Here is an 8,562-nt window from a genome sequence, read left to right as displayed (position 1 = left end):
AGCCTCCAATATGGATTGAGGCTCAATGTCAAGAAAACAAAGATTCTCACTACTGGACCAATTGGCAGCATCAGGATGGATGGTGAAGAGATTGAGATTGTTCACAGCTTTAGTTTACTTGGCTCCACAGTCAATACCTTTCTGATTATTCTCTTGGCAGTCTATGGCATGTTCAATACTCTTCTCCAGAACCACAACTCAAAGGCACTGATTCTTCTTCCGTTATCCTTAGTCATTGTCCAGCTCTCTAATGCATAACAAATAATTGTGAAGACCATAGCTACTCTTAAGCACTTTGTGAAGGTCCCTAACAGCAGACTTCCCCAATGTAATTAACTAATCTTTGGATTTCCTAGATGTTGGTGCCAAGAGTGTTGACTGTGATGCCAAGCAAACTAAAGCTATTTACAATCTCAATGTCTTCACCATCTATCATGATGCTGCCAATCGTCCCAGTGGTGAGAATCTTTGTTTTCTTGATATTGAGTCTCAATCCATATTGCAGGGTGTGCTTCATTGATTATTCAAAGGTGTTTGACTGTGAGGGTCAACCATGAGATGGTTCTGACTTGAGGGCATATAACAGGTACCCAGCCAGACACTAGTATTTTGAGGTAATTCCATTGTATTGCTAGAGGCGAGAACCCTGAACTATCCTCAGATCCTGATACAAGTTCCAACTATAAAGTCATGCCCACCACAAGCTCACAGGACCCATTCGCATGCTGACAGCTCTTTATCATTCATTCTGACAGCTGGAAACATTCAGCTAACTATTCACACTTGTCAAGGGTGGTGGAGGGAAGCTATTACTGGTGCCTAATGGGATTTTCAGGAGTCTGTGGAGTCTATTTGTTTTGAATTTTTGCATAGATTAGACTCAGAGAGGAAGCCCACAAGGGCAAACAGATATGCAGCTGAAAGCTCCCACCCACCATTCCTAGAACTCTAGGCACTTAAGAAGCTCCAGCGTCATTCCCCTTTGAGACATGAAAAACAGACTCCAGGAACTTAGAGCAAAGGACGTTAGTACATTTTCTTTTGGGCCAACTTAAGCCATCCATGCTGTAGGTATTTGACATGCACTGTTTCAGGTCTCAATCATACAAACCACATCAGATGGGTAGGAAAACGGAACCTCGAAGAGGTTACTTGAATGTCTCACTCTTTCCTCTGGTAAATGAAGAAACCAAGATTCTAATCTAGATAGATAGGCCATTAAAACGCGAGTTCTTCTCACCTCAGTTCAAGAATAATAGATAGACCTCAATCTTCATGTCAAGGAGACTCTCTAGTTTAGACAGTCCCTGAGCACTTTGTGTGTGGCAGGTACTGTATTGAGATGCCTCAGATGGAAACTGCCTTCTAATAGTTTCCTGACTGAGAGGAAGAGGACACATTCACATGGATATTTACAAGAATGTGTCTGGGTGCTAGGATTGGAAACAGGGAATTCCCCAGGACTGTATCCAGAGACTCAGATTTTCCAGCAGGCTGTTGATCAGACTCCAGGCCTGCACAGGTTATTAAGGCTATTGGGAGACCCTGGCCAAGTAGCCAGTTATGTACTCACCTCCCTTTCAACTGAAACTTCTAGTAAACCTCCCTTCTAGTCTTTTAAATCAAACATCCTTGGTTTCCACTTTATTTTTCCCGACGGCACATAACAACAACAACTTTCTCCACCTGACAATAAACTTGATAGCTTTCTTAAAGAAATGAACTGCGTGTCTTTTTTTTTTAAGGCCAGAATTGATTTATGGGTAAAATAAAATATGAGAAACAAACGGAAAACTTTGTTTTCATTTGTCATGTAGATGCTGGGTGAGGGAATGCCTTGACAATCAAACTCAGGTGATGATTTCACAATTATTATTGACATGATGAGATTTTTGAGCCAAATAATCATTTCACCAAGAAAGGACCAAATTCCAGACCATTGTTCTTACTTGTGCAATAGAATGCATTTAGACTAAAAATTAACACTAAAACAACACTGACTTCTCAGTAAGAGCTATTTAAAGGGATTTATGGCTCAAGGATAAATACATCATAGATGCTACTTGATGTTGAATCCTGTGGTCTTTCTATAATGTATCCATCTCACAGGACTCACAGAAGTCCTCTTAAAATAATCAGGCCTTAGAAGTAATGCAATAGTTAGGCACTTGAATGCTAATCAGAAAGTTGGCAGTTCAAATCCAATCATTGTCTTCATGGAAGAAAAACTCAATGATCTGCACCCATATAGATTGGTTGGATAACATCAACTTGACTACTGTGAAGCCAAATAGACTCCATTTTATGTAGCACTCACTCTATTTGGATAACCTAATCCTGTGTGGAAAATTTCTGCCCTCGCCCTAAAGTTCTGTCTTGACTCATTTCCCAAAATGTAAAATAGTAGTTTATGTAAACATTTTGCACTGTACCCTTGGTAAACCCAAGATGCAGATGTTTTGTACTGTACCCGTGACTATGTCACTGTACCCTTAGAAATACATCAACAGCAGGATATTTTATCCTGGGCCCACGTAGCCCAGAAGCTAAAGGAGAGTAAAGATATAAAAGCAACTAGCTGAAGCTGGGAGATTGGGGAATCCTGGTGTGTTGCTGGGACCGCCGCTGCACAGCGATTAAATTGTTGTTGTTGTTGTTGTTATGTGCCGTCGAGTCGCCTGCGACTCATAGCGACCCTATGTACAACAGCCCTAAACTCCGCTCTGTCCTGTGCCAGTCGCACTGTCTCTGACACTCCCATCCCAATTATCCCAGTCACTGAATCAATCCACCTCATAGAGGGCCTTCCTCTCCTGCGCCGTCCCTCCACCCTCCCAAGCATGATGTCCCTCTCCAAGGACCGGTCTCTCCTCACTACATGTCCGAAGTAAGTTAGATGGAGCCTCAGAATCCTTGCCTCCAAGGAGCCACCTGGTTTAACCCTCTCCAGGGCAAATCTATTTGTTTTCCTAGCAGTCCATGGTATTCTCAGTACTCTTCTCCAGTACCACAGCTCAAAGGCATCAGTTCTCCTTCTATCCTCCTTGGTCATCATCTGTTATGCGAATAAATTACCTCATTTATAATTTGGCTGTGTGTGTCTCTTAATCCGTTGGGCACAACGACTACAACTCATAGCGACCTTATTCTGCACCATCCTCGGAATCTCCGATATGCTGTTACAGTCACTGTGTCAATCTGCCTCCTTGAAGGTCTTTCTTTCATTTTCTGACTGTTCTCCTCTCCCAGCCTGAGGTCCTTTTCCAAGGACTTGCCCCTTTTGTCAATGTGTTTAAAGTATATGAGATGATGTTTCACCCTAGTTCTATTTCTATCCTGCCTTAAAATTGGGCACACGCCTTTTTCAGGAGTTCTGGTGACTTAGTGGGTAAGGAGTTGTACTGCCAACCCAAAGGCGGGTAGTCTGAATTCACCAGCTGCTCCCTATGAAAGAGATAGGCAATCTCCTCCCATGTAATTTACAGCCTTGGAAAAATCTGCTGGAGGATCAACTGTGAGTCAGTTCTAACTCAACAGCACATAACAACATTTGATTCACTGCTTGTTGCTACCCTGGGTGTTAACTGTGGATCCAAGTAAAATGAAATAAATCATTTCTCCATCAAGCATGAGGTCCAGTGGGGAACATATTTTGTTTTCTTGAGGTTGAAGTGTAATCCATATTGAAGGCTGTAGTTTGTAATCTTCTATAGTAAGTGCTTCAAGTCCTCCTCACTTTCAGCAAGCAAAATTGGGTCATCTGCATAACACAGGTTGTTGATGAGCCTTCCTCCAATCCTGAGGTCTTATTCTTCTTCATATAGTCCAGCTTCTCAGATGATTTGCTTAGCACACAGATTGAATAGATCCAGAGAGAAGATACAACCTTAACATGTATTTCCTGACTTGAAATCATGCAGTGTTTCATGCATTCTTTATGGTTTTGTTTGAGTAGGTTTTGTTTTCATGTGTTTTTTTTTTTAAAAAAAAACAATAAAGACTACAGTCAAGAAAACTCTTTGAGGCAGTTGCACTCTGTCACACTGACTAACTATCAGTTATGGCAACAATAACAAGCACTTAGCTCTGACTCTTGCTCCTTCACTTACAGCTGGGGGCTGTTGGCCTCCCTTCCCCCACAACATCGCCTTTTCCTGCCTTAGCTGTGTGTTCTCACCCTCTTCAAGCAGCCCCATCCTGCTTCCCACCTGGCTCTGGTGCTGACGTTCAATGCCAGCTGGTGGTTTGGATGTTTTCTTGTTTCAAGACAAGGAGACAGACTGAATGATCTCTGGAGGACCCTTTCAGGTCTGCGAATCTAGGGGAACGACAGTGGCTTCTTTTCCGGAGACAGCTCCAGCTGGCGCCATCTGGCTCCTGACTCTACACAACTCTTCCTCCACCCCCGTGCTCTCCTGAGGAGGATGCTGGATATAGGCTGGGAGGTTTTACAAATCAACTACCTTTCTGAGATGAAGTCTGAAACTCTAAAGTTATAGGGGATTTTGTCCTTTAAACAGAGCAAGTCTATCCTGAATCTAGTTCTCTGCCAGACTTGCTGATGGCAGTCACTTCTCCAAGTAAGGCTCTATTTCAAGTATAAGAGGAGAGGGGAGAAACATCCACATGGTCAGACAGACACCTTAAGGTGTCTTGGTGACTGTGCCCAAGAAGTTTATCTAGTAGTGGAGAGGAAGATGATTTCACAGTCTTAACTCATCTTGGCCTCAGAAGAAAGGACTGGCTGGAGATCTACTTTCAAATTACCAGCCACTGAAACCTCATCAAGCACAGTTGTACTTGGACACAAGTCGATCACAATGAGGCAGAGCTAACCCAGCAGTATCTTGGTTTTGCTTTTTACTTATTTAGGCAAGTCAACCCAGAAATAAAGTGGCTGGTGGGTGGTAGTATGGGTAAGTGCCCTGGTTGTTAGGTATCATCGAGTTGAGTGCAACTCATAGTGACCCTATGAACAAAAGATCTGAACCCTGTGCCATCATTATGCTTCCTGATACACAAGAGCATGTTAAGGTAGTCACTGTCTCCTTCATCAACCCTCCGCCCTTCCAAGCATTGTGTCCTTTTCCAAGGAATAGCCCCTCCTAGCAACATGCTCAAAGTATGTGAGGCAAAGCCTCATAATTCTTGCCTTCAAAGACTACTCTGGCTGCACCCTCTCCAAGATAAATCTGTTTGTTATTTTGGCCATCCATGGGATGTTCAGTGCTCTTCTCCCTGGAAACTCTCAAAGGTCAGGCAAGGTCTTGGTTCTCACTATTGTCTTGTAGAGATTAAGACTCTGAAGGCAATACATAAAGGTTCACTGGAAGAAAGATAGCCAGTTCCAGTGCTTGCCAGACATGGGAAAAGAGTTTCCTTCCTGGATGTGTTTGGTAGTAGTTAGAAGTGGAGGGCTGGAGAAGAAAAGAAGATCCTCAACATGATAGACTGATATGATGGCTATAACAATGGGTTCAAGTGTGTGGATGGCATAGGATAGGGCAAGGGGTAGATCTGTTGTTGACAGAGTTGCTGGGAGTCATAGAGAGAACTCTGTTGGCCTAGTGGATAGAAAGTGATGCTACCAAGCCAAAGGTGGGTGATTTTAATCTGTGACCCTCAGGTTTGCCATTGAGTGTAACTCATAGTGACTCTATTAACAAAAAATCTGAACCCTGTTCTGTTCTGTGCCATCTTCATCATCTCTGTCATGCTCAAACTCATCGCTGCACTGTGTCACTATTTCTCATTGGTGGTCTTCCTCACCTTCACTCACCTTCCACTTTTATAAGCATGATATCCCTTTCCAAGGAATAATCTCTTCTAGAAACATGTCAAAAGTATGAGAGACAAAGCCTTGCCCTCCTTGCCTCCAAGGGGCACTCTGACTGCACCTTTTCCAAAATATACCTATTCTTTCTTCTGGCAATCCACAGAATATTCATTACTCTTTTCCAAAACCACGGTTTAAAGGCATCAAGTCTTCTGTCATCTTTATTCATTGTCCAGCTCTCAAATGCAAAGCCAGTGATTCAAAAGACCATGGCCTGAATCAGGAGCCTCTCCAGTTTTCAAACCGACACCATTGCTCTTCAGGGTTTTGGAGAGGTTTCTGACAGCAGCTTTGCCTAAAGCAATACATCTCCTTAACTCCTGAGTGCTGCTATTAAGGGTGTTGCTGTGTATCCAAATTGTTGTTAAGTGCCTTCGGGTAGAGCAGGACTCATAGAGACCCTATGAACAAAAGATCTGAACTCTGTTCTGTCCTGGGCCATCCTCACACTTCCTGGCATAAAAGAGCCCATCATAGTAGTAACCATGTCAATTCACCTGGTTGAGGGTCTTCTTCTCTTTCACCGACCCTCCACCCTTCCCAACATCATGTCCCTCTCCAAGGAATAGCATCTCTAACAACGCATCATTCTTGTCTCCAAAGAGCACTCCCACTGCACCCTTTCTGAGATATCTCTCTTTGTTTTCTTGGCCATTCATGGAATTTTCAGTGCTCTTCTCTAATACAACAGCTCAAAGGTATCAATTCTTTTCCAAATTATTGAGGAGTCATGATGCCAATTTGATCTGAACCCTGTCCTATCCTGCGCCATCCTCATCATCTCTGACATTCTTGAACCCATTGCTGCAGTCACTGTGTCTATCCATCTCAATAGTTTGGAAAGGTTCCTAACTGCAGATTTTCTCAGTGAAATACATCTCCTTATTTCCTGACTGTGTATACCAAAGGTGCTAATTGCGGATCCAAGCAAGATAAAACTGTTGACAGTTTCAAATTCCTCTCCATCCATCATGATGTCTATTGGCCCAGTGGTAAGGATATTTATTTTCTTGATGTTGAGATTTAATCCATATTGAAGGCTGTAGTCTTTGATCTTCTGCAGCAAGCACTTCAGGTCCTCCTCACTTTTAGCAAGTGAGGTTGTGTCATCCACATAATGTAGGTTGTTGAAAACTTTTCCTTTGATCCTGAGGTCACATTTTTCTTCATGAGTCCAGCTTCATGAATTATTTGCTCAGCAATGTGAGTTGAATAGAGATGGAGAAAGAATACAATTCTGATGCATATCATTCCTGATTTTAATGTAGTGTTTCCTTGCTTCATTCGGACAACAGCTTCTTGGTCTAGGTATAGATTTTCTATGAGCACAATTAAGTGTCCTGGCATTCCCATTGTTCTCAATGTTAGCCATAGTTTGTTATGATCACAACAAATGCCTGTGCATAGTTAATAAAACCTATTTTAGGAGGGTGCAGTTCAATCTATAGTATTATATTTTCTATTAATGTTCTTAACTTGGTAATTTCATTCATAATTTCATTGAATAATTGGTTATTGAAAAGAAGTTATAGACCAATTGCTATCCCTTGCAGTTGCCACAGAATCTCTTTTCTCCAAGCCCTGACACACTTCTGTTGCCTGAAGTGTGTAGCTTTCTGATGCATATAAAGCAAAGCAATTTTAAAATACCCTGGCTTGGGTCAGGTGCAACTTAGTGTTTAAGCTGCCATCCTTGCTCTTTTGCACTTTACAGAGCTCCTTGGCAGCAGATTTGCCTGGTGGAATATACCATTTGATTTCTTGACTGCTGCTTCTATGAGTATTGATTGCGGATTCAAGCACTCAGAGGATATTCATGGAACATGAATTCAAGTGTAAGGCTGCTTTCACCTTCTGCTCCAGTTTCACACTGTTCTGCATTCAGCCTGCTACTTTGACTTCTGAAATTGCTTGTGGTTTTACTTGCTTTCAACAAAGAAAGGGCAATGGGGGGGGGGGTGTTATTATCAGCATCCTGCCAAATGTTTTGCTTACATGTCAACCAGATTTCAATCAGGCCTGCCTAAGCCAGTCTAAAGGTATCTCACTTGAAGACCACCAAAACCAAAGCTTCGTGGTGGTTTTTGAGAACCTGGCTTAAACTCATAGTTGGCCCTACAGAGGGCTTTTGGTAGGTATACAAATCACACAGGAGGAGAGTGTCCATCTTTCTCCTAGGGAGCATCTGTTGGATTTGAATTACCAGAGAGCTGCCACGTTTGAGTTAGTAGTTCAACTCCCTATGAACTACATCACCAGGGCTCCCTAAGAAACACAAAGTACCTGAACAATTCTTTACATAGGCCCCATAACTCTCATCCTCACCTGGTTTTTCATGAGTGGATGGAGTCCTGAGATGTAGGCTCTAGTCAAGGCTCTATCGTTCCAATGCCATCAGTTCTTAGGTTTAGTGATGCTTACTCTAGGTATGATAATTCAAAACTCTCATTCCTTTTTCTTTCCCTCGTGTTTTTCCAAAAGTTGTTTTTATATAATCGGTTCATGTTTTGCTCTTTCTTTTCCACCTATGGTAATCTGCCCTTCAAATCTTGGTTCATGGGCCATTTCCACGAAGCCTTCCTTCACTGCTCCTTCTCTTCTCCTCCTATTCCTCATTATAATTTCAGGTGCCTGTGTGGATCATAACAAACTGTGGCTGACTCTGAGAAGAATGGAAATCCCAGAACATTTAATCGTGCTAATGTGAAACCTATACTTGGACCAAG

General features: G+C 42.5%; 1 pseudogene; it reads right to left on the bottom strand.

The window, feature by feature from the left end:
* The window catches only part of LOC102856242, a 4,331-nt pseudogene extending 3,607 nt beyond the window's left edge, over positions 1-724 (bottom strand).
* Between the last annotated feature and the right edge of the window lie 7,838 nt (positions 725-8,562).

Source organism: Elephantulus edwardii, unplaced genomic scaffold (assembly GCF_000299155.1).
Source record: "Elephantulus edwardii isolate Elephantulus edwardi_28Jun2011 unplaced genomic scaffold, EleEdw1.0 scaffold00009, whole genome shotgun sequence".
NCBI lineage: Eukaryota > Metazoa > Chordata > Mammalia > Macroscelidea > Macroscelididae > Elephantulus > Elephantulus edwardii.
The sequence above is the reverse complement of the archived record's forward strand: the minus strand, read 5'-3'. Positions and strand labels throughout refer to the sequence as shown.